Below are 13,016 nucleotides of genomic sequence, written 5' to 3' on the forward strand. Positions count from 1 at the left end.
CCAAGGACGTCCAAGGAGTAGATGGCTTGAATTCATAGAAACAACATCACACAAAACTTCATCTTCATATCCCCCTATTGAAAATGACACACGTACTTGCTCCATGACTTCTAACTCTTCATCTTCATTTAATCCTTGCAAAACATATGGACTGAGATGTTTGAATGTTATAAGCCCCAACTTCTCAACCATGTATGTGCTTGCAAGATTTGCACAACTACCACCATCAATGGCTACAAGGCATACTTTATCATTCACATGAAAACGAGTATGAAATGGATTCCTCCTCTGCTGTCCGTAATCCATTCGAAAGATGGGAGAATTGTTATTGAAAAATTAATAGTTGAATAAGATGAAAGGACCTTACCAATAATCACTCACAAATCCTCACGATCACTCAAAAAAAATGATGATCCTCCATTCAACGCTCGTGTTTGCACTCGGGAATATAAACTGGCTTTTTCAATTCCCTTTCTGATCTCACTCTCTCAATTAGCCTTTTTCCACTCCAATTTCTCTTTCTAAGTCCTTTAAATAACTTACTCAAGATTAGAACAAGTTAATTCTTTCCTTGTGTGCGTCGGCTGCAAATAGGTTAGGGTAGAAAGGAATAGAAATGGAAAGGTAGAAGAAATGATTCAAAGGTATTTTAAAGAAAGAAATGGTTGAAGACAAGGAAAATAAAAGGATAGAAAAGGAAGAGGTGACTTACAATTCAAGAAACAACACTTACTGCAACCTTTCACAAGAAACAATAAGGTTATCTTCTCTTAGTGTAGATGGCCTCTTTGATGTACTTTGCAATGGTAGAGCACTTTCCTTGGCTTGCTTTATCTTTTTGAACTTCTCTTTTTCTTTTCTTTTCTTTTCTTCTTCTTTTCTTCTTTTCTGATTTTTCTCTTCTTTTTGTCTTTTCTTTCTTTTTGCACTCCAATTTTGATGTAGGAGTCTTTTTCTTTTGCTTTGCACGCCAATGACACTTTTGTTGTCAATCCAACTATGCTCTGATTACCGCTTGATGTAAGGCGAATCTACACGCTTTGATGGAAGAGAGTAGATAGCCTTATTGTGTCCCGATCTAGGATTGACAAGTACTGATGTCCTTGAATTAATAAGCTTGGGCTGCAAAATAATATAAGAAAGAAATGATATTAATAATGGTCTTAAGAAATGAATATATAATAAAGGAAATGAAATAGAAAGAAATGAAAGAGAGATGGCTGCGGAATTATGGGATTGATGATGGTCTTGATGAAGGATGTTGATGATGTTGATGTTGAAATGAAGATGGTGGTGATGTTGTATCTCAAACACGCCAAAGATGAAATAGTGCTAAGGAGCACAATCCCGGTCTTCACAAACTTGCTTGAGGGGTGGTGATAGTGTCTTCAACCCACTAGATAATAATCTAGGAATTTAGGAATCAAGTTGGAAAGAATGGCGCCACAAGTATATAAATTATACTTGCTTAATCGATAAAGTTCACAAAGAACTTTGAAGAGAAATTAACTCACAAGAGTATGTTTTATATAAGAGATGAGATGGGTTACAAATGAAATGGAAAGCTATTTATAGGCCTAAGATATGTCTAGGATACACATACAAGATTTAATGATTGAACATTCATGGATGAATGTTCATCCTTAAGTAGATACAATGTACGTCCCCTATGCAAGTTCATGGACTAATAAAATAAATGAATGTTCATCCATTTAAGTGAATACATCTTCATAGCCGAATTCATCCTCTCTTGATGTGAACATGTTGGTTCATTTCCTTGCATGAATTTGGAGGAATGTTTCATTGTATGTTCGGCCCCCTTTGGAATGCATGTACCAAGTGTGAACGTGACTCATAGGCTCCCTTCATGCACTTGGATTTGATGAATGAATTTGAAAATAATGCATCCATCTCCCTTGAATGTGAACAAGTCCTTTAGCCTCATTGTATGATTGTACACGCCATAAATGGATTCATGAAGGTGGAAATGCATCAGGTGTGAACATGGCTCTTCATTTGGTTGTAAATCCCGTACTTATTTCCAGCCTGCACTGTCTTAATTAATCTGGGCATATCTTGGGCTCCCAATATCAGATTGATACGATTCAAAGTGCGTTAGAAAGATAAGAGATAGGGAATTAAATCTTAAGAAGACTTCATCAACCAAAGATTCTTGGAACATGTTCAAAAATGACGATCAATCTGACTGACGTGAACTGTCCATCCAACTCTTCAATTTCCTTTAGTCTATTTAGCATCCAATGTACCTAGACAAAGTATGTAAACAAATAATTAGATAGGAATTAAGCTATTATAAATATGAGTGCATTCTTACACCAATGTTAGAATGCAAATATGTTTAGAATGCAAACGAGCTAACTATGAATGCGTATGGATTGAATGAGTTATAAAGATGTGAATTAATGAGTCATGCATGAATATCATATATTATACATATAAATGACAGCATATAATATTCAAGCAAAAATTAAGAATAAGATAAACATATTCACGTGACATGTAATGCATAAATGAGTAAATAAATAATAAAATAAGGCAAGACTCCCTTAGAATCATCTTGGAAGAACTTCAAAGTTGTGAGCATGTTTTGTTTGAACTTGGTGGTCGGTAGGATCACATCAATTTTTTAGCATTTTTGCTTATTTATTTGAGATTTAAATATGGAATTAATTCAAGTATATATTTTTATAAAGATATTTGTGTTTCCTCTGATCGGGGGTCGATTAGATCCGGTGCTTCCTGTCTGTTAGATCTGCTTGATCTGTGTTCTACGAGAGTTACTCGTAGGTTTTCGTAAATTGCTTAAATAGAGGTTATTGTTATTCATATTAGGATTCAGATATATATTTTTCGATTCGTATGATCTAGTGCTGCCGTTGATCGTGATCGGCAGACTCGATAGTAAGCTTCCCTATCAGACTACTCAAACCAGTACATGTGTGTTTCCTGATGGTGTTACATTACTATTTTAAACTATTTATCTGAATTGTTTTAGATTTCTGATGATACTTAATATTTTTACGACACAATACCTGATTTTCTGAATACTAATATATGATTTATAGTATATTTATGATATGATCTCTGATTATTGTATTTTTGTATCAGATTTCTGAGTATGGAATATTTTCATGTTTTAATGGATTAAACTATCGTTTTCACTCGAATACATACATATTTATTGCTGTCATTGGGGGTATTATTGGAGGTAGTATCTCAGGCCTAGTCCATGACTTGTAAAACCTTACCGCAGGCTCCTCTGCATTGTGCTCAGGGTAGGTTTTTACTACAGGTCCTTATGATTTATGTAGAAGGCCTTTACCGGGTGTGGAGGTGGGTGGATGGTTCTGGGGAACCTACACGTTCTGGTGATTGGATAGGGGTAGTGTTCATAATTTTAAAACATGTTTGATGAATTGATTTTTACCAAAATATTTTATTTGTATGTTTCTATACACCTTAAGGAGCACACTAGGCTTTTTAGCTCATTCTGTAAATTTTAACCTTTTCATATATAAATTTTAACCTTTTCATATAGTACCAGACCATAAACTACCAGACTTGGCATAAGGAGGACCGACTACTCCTATTTTTGTACCACTATATATCTCTATATGCATTTAGTTATTCTTTGGTGACACATGTTTTTTATACTGTCTTGGTATATATGTATTACCAGTATTTTGTTATGTATATGTTTTATACGATTTTTTTGATATATTTATATCTTTATATATATGTTTATCGTATGAATCATTCTTATGACTAATTACATATTATATTATTATATGGATTTTAATGTTGTTTTAAATATGAAAAGATTTTTGAATATGATATGTAACCGCCTAGATTTGGTCATAACGTCCAGGACGGGTCTAGGGGTAATAGGAACAAGGTAAGTTTTTCTTACTTTCTTCATTTTAGTCCCTTTTCCTTTGATTTTTGGATTAAGTCATGAAATAGAAAAATAGTTCATCTCAAATTCTCTATCATTTGGTCATAATAATTCCTTGTTTCTATGCTTGAATAATTGGTTTGATTGTTAGAGTGGATGATGAGTAAGTTGGATTTTAATGATTTAGTGATAAACTTTTGAGTTCATGATGTTATAAAGTTGTTTTCAAGCTTGAATAATGATTAAAATCAACTAAAAATGTTTAAAGATGAATTTGGTTAAGGTTAGGTGATGTAAGGCTAACCAGGCTTCTTCAATAATGGAGAAGTTGGCAACCTTGTTGTTTCCCGATCTAGGAGAGACACCAAAATGCTACACTTTGAATTGATAAGTAATCTACAAAAATTAAAGAAAGAAATGATTAAGATGGAAACATAAATAAGAAATGGAAGAAGAAATGAAATGATAAGAATTGAAATGGATAGAAATGTTATCAGAGATGGGCTGCAGAAGTGTTTTTGAATTGTCCTTCAAATGTTGATGAATTCAGCCACCATTGGTGATGATGCACGTGATTATTGATGAATGTTGATGGATAATTCAATGGTTAAGGAATGGTGATGAATATGGTAATGGGATGGTGATAGAGTTGGCGTTAAAGTGATGGATAATGGTGAAGGAAATAGTATCTTATAAAACTAAGAAGGAAACAATGTTATAAAGAACAAATACCCATTTCTTATAAGTTTTATAAGGGATGGTAGCAAGGACTTTGACCCACTAGTTATATGAACTAGGAACCAGAAGTATCAAGGAAGGGATTGACGCCACAAACTTTAGAAAAGCTTGCTTAATCAATATAGTTCTAAAAAGAACTTAAAGAGAGAATAATCTCACAAGAGATTAATTTATAAAAAGGGTTCAATTTACAATGGAAATACAATAGCCTATTTATAGTTTTCAAAGGGTTTAAGTCGAATAGACACATGAAGATTCGGCTAAGGTTGAAACCCCTTTGAAAACACATGATTTTTAATGAAAATACATAATTTTAATGAAGATAAATGCTCTTGGCCGAATGGTTATGTGTTGGTTCGGCCCTAAGGATGTTTTGAATGCATTTGGAAGTTATTTGGGCACCAAAAATGAAGAGGAAAGTCTTTGGCCGAATATGAAGCACCCCTTGGTGTTTTGGCGCCAATTTGATGTCACATGGAGTGCACATGCTTGAATGGTGCACATGGCAGCCTAATTGAATGCACATGGGTCTTCTTGCAAGGCTTTGGTGAGGTTGCAATCATAGGATGATGTCTTGAAGTCCATGGAATGAAGATAGGTAGCAACTAGGCGTGACTTAGCTTCCAACATGCATCTAGGTGTCATGGTCTTCAATGGGTAACAACTTGTCATGAAAGGTCACATGTGTATAAGGTAACCTTTCATCATTTGAGCTACTTCCCATGTGTATGAGCTGAAGATGAGATGGACATAGGTGAATTACATGAAGATGAGTCTTTGGCCAGCTCCTTGTGAAAAGAAGCCTCTTAGAATGGCAACTCTTCGTGGAAAGGTACGAATCCACAAAAATTGACCTTAACCATATTTGAAGTACTCTGTGTGGTGGTGATGATGGTGTAACTCTCCAGCTGAAATGAGGTCTCCAGCTAGCTCAAAAATCCAGCTCAAGTCAGCTATGAGCTCGGGGGTCAGCTGACAACTTTTCACCATTTGTTCTTCATGATCTCCCGAGTCATCCTATGTAAGTTTTCCTAGCTCCTTATCCTTAGTTAAGCTCAAATTTAACTCCCATCATGTGGTCGAATATGCACCTACAAAAGAAAGCATAATATAAGCTAAGTATTTAAAGTAAATAACTTATAATATAAAGATGTGGACTATAGATTATAATAATAACTCATGCATCATATGATAATGAATGAATATTATTATTATAACTATAGATTATATGCTTGAATATCAATCAATGATGCAAACCATATAATGAATGAATGCTCATGTTATGATAATTCAAGTATAGTATAATATGTCAATGTATGCTCATAATAATAGATAATGCATAAATGAGTAAATATAAGATAAAGTAAGGTAAAACTCCCTTAGAACTAGCTTCGAATAACATCCATGGTGTGATCAAGTCATGGAGAAAATTGGAGCTAGACAAGATCATATCATTAGGGTTTATGGAAAAGATTGAAATTTTGATTTTTTTATATGGAATTTATTGGGATTACATGAAAATGATGATATGAACTTGAATTCATTCATATGGGTTCATTTGATAAGCTAATAGAATTAGTGAGTAAGCTAAGGACGCAAATTAGTGAAATCTTCCTAAATTGATAATATGAACAGTAAGTTTATAAAATCATTATAAATCTACAAGAATTATTAGAAGATGATTTTTATACCGTTAGATTTGTAAATCAATCTATTTTTGTTTAAAACAAACGGATACTTATTTAAAAGTTAAAAAATATAAATTTTTAACCGATTATAGCTCCAAATTTTGGGCAACATATTCTGTTCAAAACAGATTCTGTAAGGTGGATTAGAAAATTCTCCATAAAAGGATGGCTTGAATTTAAAATTCATTTTAAATAGAAAATAAGTCAAGTGTACATACATATTTTTGTAGAAAATTCAAGAAAATATTTCTTCATCTTTAAATTCTTGTGAGCTTCATTGAAATAGGAACAAGGTGAGTATTTTTCTTATTTTCTTCATTTTAGTGCATTTTCCTTTAATTTTTGGATTAAGTCATGAAATATGAAAATGATTTATCTAAAAGTCTCTATTGTTTGGGGTTAATATTTCATTATTTCCATGCCTTAATCATTGGTTTGATTGTTAGAGTAGATGATGAGTAAGTTGGATTTTAATGATTTAGGGATAGACTTTTGTGTTAATGATGTTATACAATTTTTTTCAAGATTGAATAATGATTAAAATCAATTGAAAATTTTAAAAATGAATTTGGTTAAGGTTTATGGAAATGATTGTATTTTGATTGTTTTTATATGGAATTGGTTGAGACTGCATGAAAATGATGATATCAACTTGAATTCATTCATATATGTTCCTTTGATAAGCTAATACAATTAGTGAATAAGCTAAGGATGCAAATTAGTGAAATCTGCCTAAATGGATTATAACACTCACGGACCGATGCGTGTGACCCGATCCGATCCAGGGTGTCATATTAGGGTCACCAAAGCAACCCACAATACAAATTCTGGAAAATTTTAAATTTTTTGTTAAAACATGAAAATCATAAAACAATTTATAATTAAAATAAAAACTCAGAAAACCATTCATATATTATAAACATAATTAAAATCATACAAGTTTCCGACCCTGATATAAAAATAGAATACAACCTATATGCCCCCTAATCACATGCACAGTACTCTATAAGCAACGCCGGTGGAACTCTTTTACAAATGTCGATAATTGCACTAGTTTGATTCTTTTAACCTGAAATGGTGAGTAAAAGAGCGAGCTTTGGAAGCTCAGTAATTCACAACTACCAAGTGATGCTAAAGGACATGTAGATAAAAAGAACATCATAGATTTTCCTTATTGACTTAACCGTCTACAGGTTTTCGTAATGAGTTGAGGTTCCATTGATATTTCATCGAGTAAAAGCCATGAAAATTTCAGTTCATTGGAAAGATTCAAAGTTCTAAGTTTTCAAGAGATCGAAATATGATGTCTATTGTGTTCCAACCAAAACCAGTGTAAAGGTACGTATCTCTTTTTTAAAACAGTAACAGTTTAAAACATATTTTTAAACCCATAATAATACCCTCCAACTGAACATCGTTATGCAGTTCCCCATAACTGCATCCATAAGGAATTACCCTAAGCACACAGCAGAGTAGCCACCCTAAGGGAATGCCTTGGGACCTATGGGCCCACCCAAGGGTCACCTTAGGTCCGTAATGATTTACCAGCTTGATCAGAGATGAACCTCCATACTCCATAATCCTACCCATACAGTATTCAGTAGAAATCAAATTTAACAGTAACAGTAATATATGCATCATGATCTAGTAAAATCTCGTAAGTGTGACAATAAAATAAACCATATAACTGTCCTCCACCCGTACACCATATGTAGTCCCATGATTAACCCAAGGAAGTGTCTTGGGGTCTGAGAGCCTACCCAAGAAAGTTTCTCGGGACCTTAGAGCCTATCCAAAGGTCACCTTAGGTCTGTAAGGATTTACCAGCTTGATTAGAGATGAACCTTTATACTCCAACCTACCCATATAATATCCCAAATAAAAAGGTTCAAGTAGTAACCAGTAGATTCCATGATCCATGAATCAGGAACAATCATATTTTCCAATGAAAACAGGAAACCATATAACACATTTCAGATAACCATAGTTCCTAAACCAGTAGATTCCATGATATATAAATAAAAAAACTATTATATTCTCCAGTGAAAATAGGTAACCAGAGAACATATACCATATAGTCATAGTTCATAAGCCAGTAAATTAGTGATTTCAAAAAATCACATTTAAAACATGTAAAACATTTACATGTCACATAAGGAACACACTAGAGGATCCAAATATTCTTCAAAGCTACTTGGAAATCAGGAAGGTATTCATAATCTTGTGCATCAGAGTTACTTAAGATTTCATGTATGACATGAGTGATTCCATTAGTGTAACCCCCTCAGACCGATGCGGGTGGCCCGATCCGATCCGGGGTGTCACACTAGGGCCACCGGAGTGACCCACCCTAAAAATTTCAGAAAAATTAAACTTTTTGTTAACACGCTTAAAAATCATAAAACAATTTATAAATACAAAAGTAAAATTTATCAATATTCAGAAATAAAACATATATCTGACTCAGATATAAAAACAAAATACAAGCTACATTCCTCCTAAGCACATGCATCGTACTTCGCAAGCAACGCCGGGGAAACTCTCCTACTGATGTCGATAGTTACACTGGTTCAATTCTCTAAACCTGAAAAGGTGAGTAACATAGTGAGCTTTGGAAAGCTCAGTAATACAAAACTACCATATGATGCTGAAGAACATGTAGATAATAGATAAATATATGTTTCCTTATTGATTCAAACATCTACAAACTTTTAGGCTGAGCTGAGGTCATACTGATACCTCAGGTAGTAACAGATAGTAAGCTTTCAGTTCACTGGGAAATATTTTAGATGACTAGGTTCAGGAGATCAGAATAGGGTATCTAGTGTGTTCCCACAAAACCATCGAAAATGTACTAATCTTTTAAAACATTAGCATTTTAAAACATATTTTTCAAAAACCAAAGAAATCCCTCCAACCGAACGCCATATGCAGCTCCCCAGAACTGCATCCATAAGGACTTACCCTAGGTCCAAAAGGCGTAAGAGTAACCTAAGGGAGCACCTTAGGTTCATAAGGTCTTACCATAGCCGAAGCGTAGATGCACACTTGAGGAGAGTGCCCTCAGGTTCATAAGGTCTTACCCAAAAGCACATAGCAGTGGTGTCATCCCTAAGGGAGTGCCTTAGGGTCCATAAGGTCTTACCACTAGGCCCACTAGGCCCAGGAGCCCACCCAAGAGTCACCTTAGGTCCATAAGGAATTACCAGTCGGCGTTAAACCTATACAAGGAATTACCAATAGTGATTGAACCTACTAGTGACTTCAGTCATACCAGAGTCCCAGAGTACCCCGTATAAAATTATTATAGTTCGTAGATAGAGATCAGAAATCAGAGCAGAGATTAGAGATCAGATAAAAAAATTGAGATCAGAACATATATCAAAGTTTAGAACAGAAATAAGAGATCAACCTGTATTTCAGATAACAGAGTCATTCTTTTAAAACCAGAGAAAACATCCATGATGATCAGGGAACACACTAGAGGTTAAAAATATTATTTGAAGGTGATTGGTATTTATCAGATAAAGAGTTATGAACTTCTGTAAACTGATTTAATTCAGAGATTATATTCCCATAATAGGGTTTAATAACTGGCAAATTCTTCAGCTATTCAGAACGTGATTTATCAAGATCATAAATTGTTCAAATATTTTTTGGAGATACTATGCAATTAGAAAGGTATTCAGAATCTTCATATCAGAATTATTGATGGTTTAGACATAACACGTGTGTTCTCATTATTCAGGCAAATCAAGGGCATTTTAGACATTTGATCCTTGAAGAGTTATTAGTAATTTAATCTAATAAGGAAGTAACGATGATTCATGGCATTTAAGATTTATGAAAATTTATCAGGATATCGAGTTAACTCGAACTGATAACTCCTATAACTGATGCCTGTAAACCGGTTAAATCGTTATACTTCAGGGGTATTCACTTTTCAATGTAGACAACGCTTGTCAAATTGATCATCTTCAAAATCATCGCTGAATGTCTTAGGGAGACTAACAGATATTTCAATGGTCTTTATTTCATTTCTACATTTCAACAATATCGGGAAATGTCAACATGCTTGATTTGTTGTTCAAAACCCTTATGGACAGTACAATATATATATAACCCTTGGTGTTTCTAGACTTATCCAAGTTATTCCCTTAATTCAAGGTTATTGAGAGTACTTAGGTCATTTAATAGCCCAGTATATCCTGGTTACTTCGGAGTTTCCAGAGTAATTCAATAGTTTCAAAATTAAAATACATACAGTACTCTCATTCCGTTTAACTTGGTCATATAATATATTTATATTGGTATATAAGGTTGATTTGTTCATTTCAGGGCTGAGGATATTAGTTATTGCAGAGTTTGGGTGCTTTTCGAATCATATTACACTTTAGGGGAATTCCAAATAAATTAGGAGTTTAATCGATGATTCTAATGGATCATGATAAGTTCTTAGGTCATCTCTAATATCATAGTCATCCATATTCCTTATTACACTTTAAGGGTATTATCGTCATTTCATTCAATTCTGTCAGTGGCATTATTTCCAATAACTTAGCTTGAAAGTATTCTAGTTCCTTTAGCATTCATGATACTTTGTTTATTTGATCACTAGAGGATATTTTCACCACTAAAGGAAGTCTTGGTCCTTTTTCAGTACAAGGGTATTTTCGAAATTTTATCACATGGTGTTATTTTTGGTAATTTCATTCCAAATATTTCCAACATTTAACATTTTAACGAGATTAATCAGAATTTATGCGTTCTGAGATTGATTGATTACTGGTTTATTCATTGAACTGAGATTTATTTCCGATCAGTCTACCTATTTCTTTTTCGAGTCGTCTGAGGCTTTTACAATGTTCCATCATTATTCCAAATTTAATTTGAGTCCAAGGATAATTAACTATATCTCATGGACCAATTATAACCATTCATGCATGTACCAATTATCAATGGGTTCTGAAAAGCATACAAATGGTAATAGAGTATTACCTCGATTTCCATGTCATATCAATCGACCCTTTAAACTCCATTCGATCACTCCCAAACTTCAATTAAACGTCCAATAATTCCTCGGATATAAAGCAAGTGAATTTATGTCAGAAACTGAACTTAATTTAGAAACCATATTGAATTCGAAGGTAAATCTATGAAAAATGACTTACCTGGTGTGAATTTGGCAAAACGGACTTCGGATTCGAACTCAAGACGTCAAAAACATAAAATAGGGATTTTCAGAAATTTTATCTTTTTCGATCAAAGTCAACGGTCAGACCGATCAAAGTCAACTATCTAATCAGTCAACGGTCAACTCTGACCAAAGTTAAAGGGTCAGGTCAAGTCAACAGGTCAGGTCAAGTCAACAGGTCAGGTCAAAGAGGTTTGGATCAGGCAGGCGGTCGGTTCTGTTCAAACTGGGTTGACCGATTTGGGTCGGTCCATACGGGCTTAACCAGTTCCAGAGCTGAGGACAAGCCCCACGTGCATCCGACGGTGCATGGGGCACGTGAACCGGTAATATATTCCAATTTCATTTCGGGAGTCGGGTCAAAATTTCTCGAATGAGTAACTCTCACATTACTCATGAGGCACTTTACAGAATTTCGACAAACGTTACTATATTCCTTTATGCATAGGTGAAGCCCTAACGAATAAAAAACTTAGGTTAGCTTATTACAGAGAATCACTCGACTTTGGAGCGGCTTAGAGAAGTATGGTTGTAGTCTAGAAGCATGTACTGACCAGACATCCTATGACATTCGACTGACGGGTCTATTTAGAAAACTTGACTCAACCTAAGCTCTAATACCACTAAATGTAACCCCCTCAGACTGATGCGAGTGGTCTGATCTGATCTGGGGTGTCACATTAGGGTCATCGGAGCGACTCACCGTAAAAATATCAAAAAAATTAAACTTTTTGTTAAAACGCATAAAATCATAAAACAATTTATAAATACAAAAGTAAAATTTATTAATATTCAGAAATAAAACAGATATCAGACTCGGATATAAAAACAAAGTACAACCCACATGCCCCCTAAGCAAATGCACCGTACTCCGCAAGCAACGCCTGTGAAACTCCCCTACTGATGTCAATAGTTGTACTGGTTCAATTCTTTAAACATGAAAAGGTGAGTAACAGAGTGAGCTTTGGAAAGCTCAGTAATACAGAACTACTAGATGATGCTGAAGAACATGCATATAACATATAAGTATATGTTTCGTTATTGATTCAGACATCTACATACGTTTAGGCTGAGCTGAGGTCCCATTGATATCTTAGGTAGTAACAGACAGTAAACTTTCAGTAAATAGGGAAATATTTCGGATGACTAGGTTCAGGAGATCAAAATTGGGTGTCTAGTGTGTTCCCACAAAATAGTGAAAATGTATTGATCTTTTTAAAATAGTAGCAGTCTAAAACATATTTTTCAAAAACCATAGAAATCCCTCCAACCGAACGCCATATGCAGCTCCCCAGAACTGCATCCATAAGGACATACCCTAGGCCCCAAAGGCATAGGAGCCAACCTAAGGGAGCACCTTGGGTCTATAAGGTCTGACCCTAGCCGAAGCATAGGTGCCCACCTGAGGAGAGTACCCTCAGGTCCATAAGGTCTTACCACTAGGCCCACTAGGCCCAGGAGCCCACCGAAGAGTCATATT

Source organism: Hibiscus syriacus, unplaced genomic scaffold (assembly GCF_006381635.1).
Source record: "Hibiscus syriacus cultivar Baekdansim isolate YM2019G1 unplaced genomic scaffold, ASM638163v2 tig00000003_pilon, whole genome shotgun sequence".
NCBI classification, from domain to species: domain Eukaryota; kingdom Viridiplantae; phylum Streptophyta; class Magnoliopsida; order Malvales; family Malvaceae; genus Hibiscus; species Hibiscus syriacus.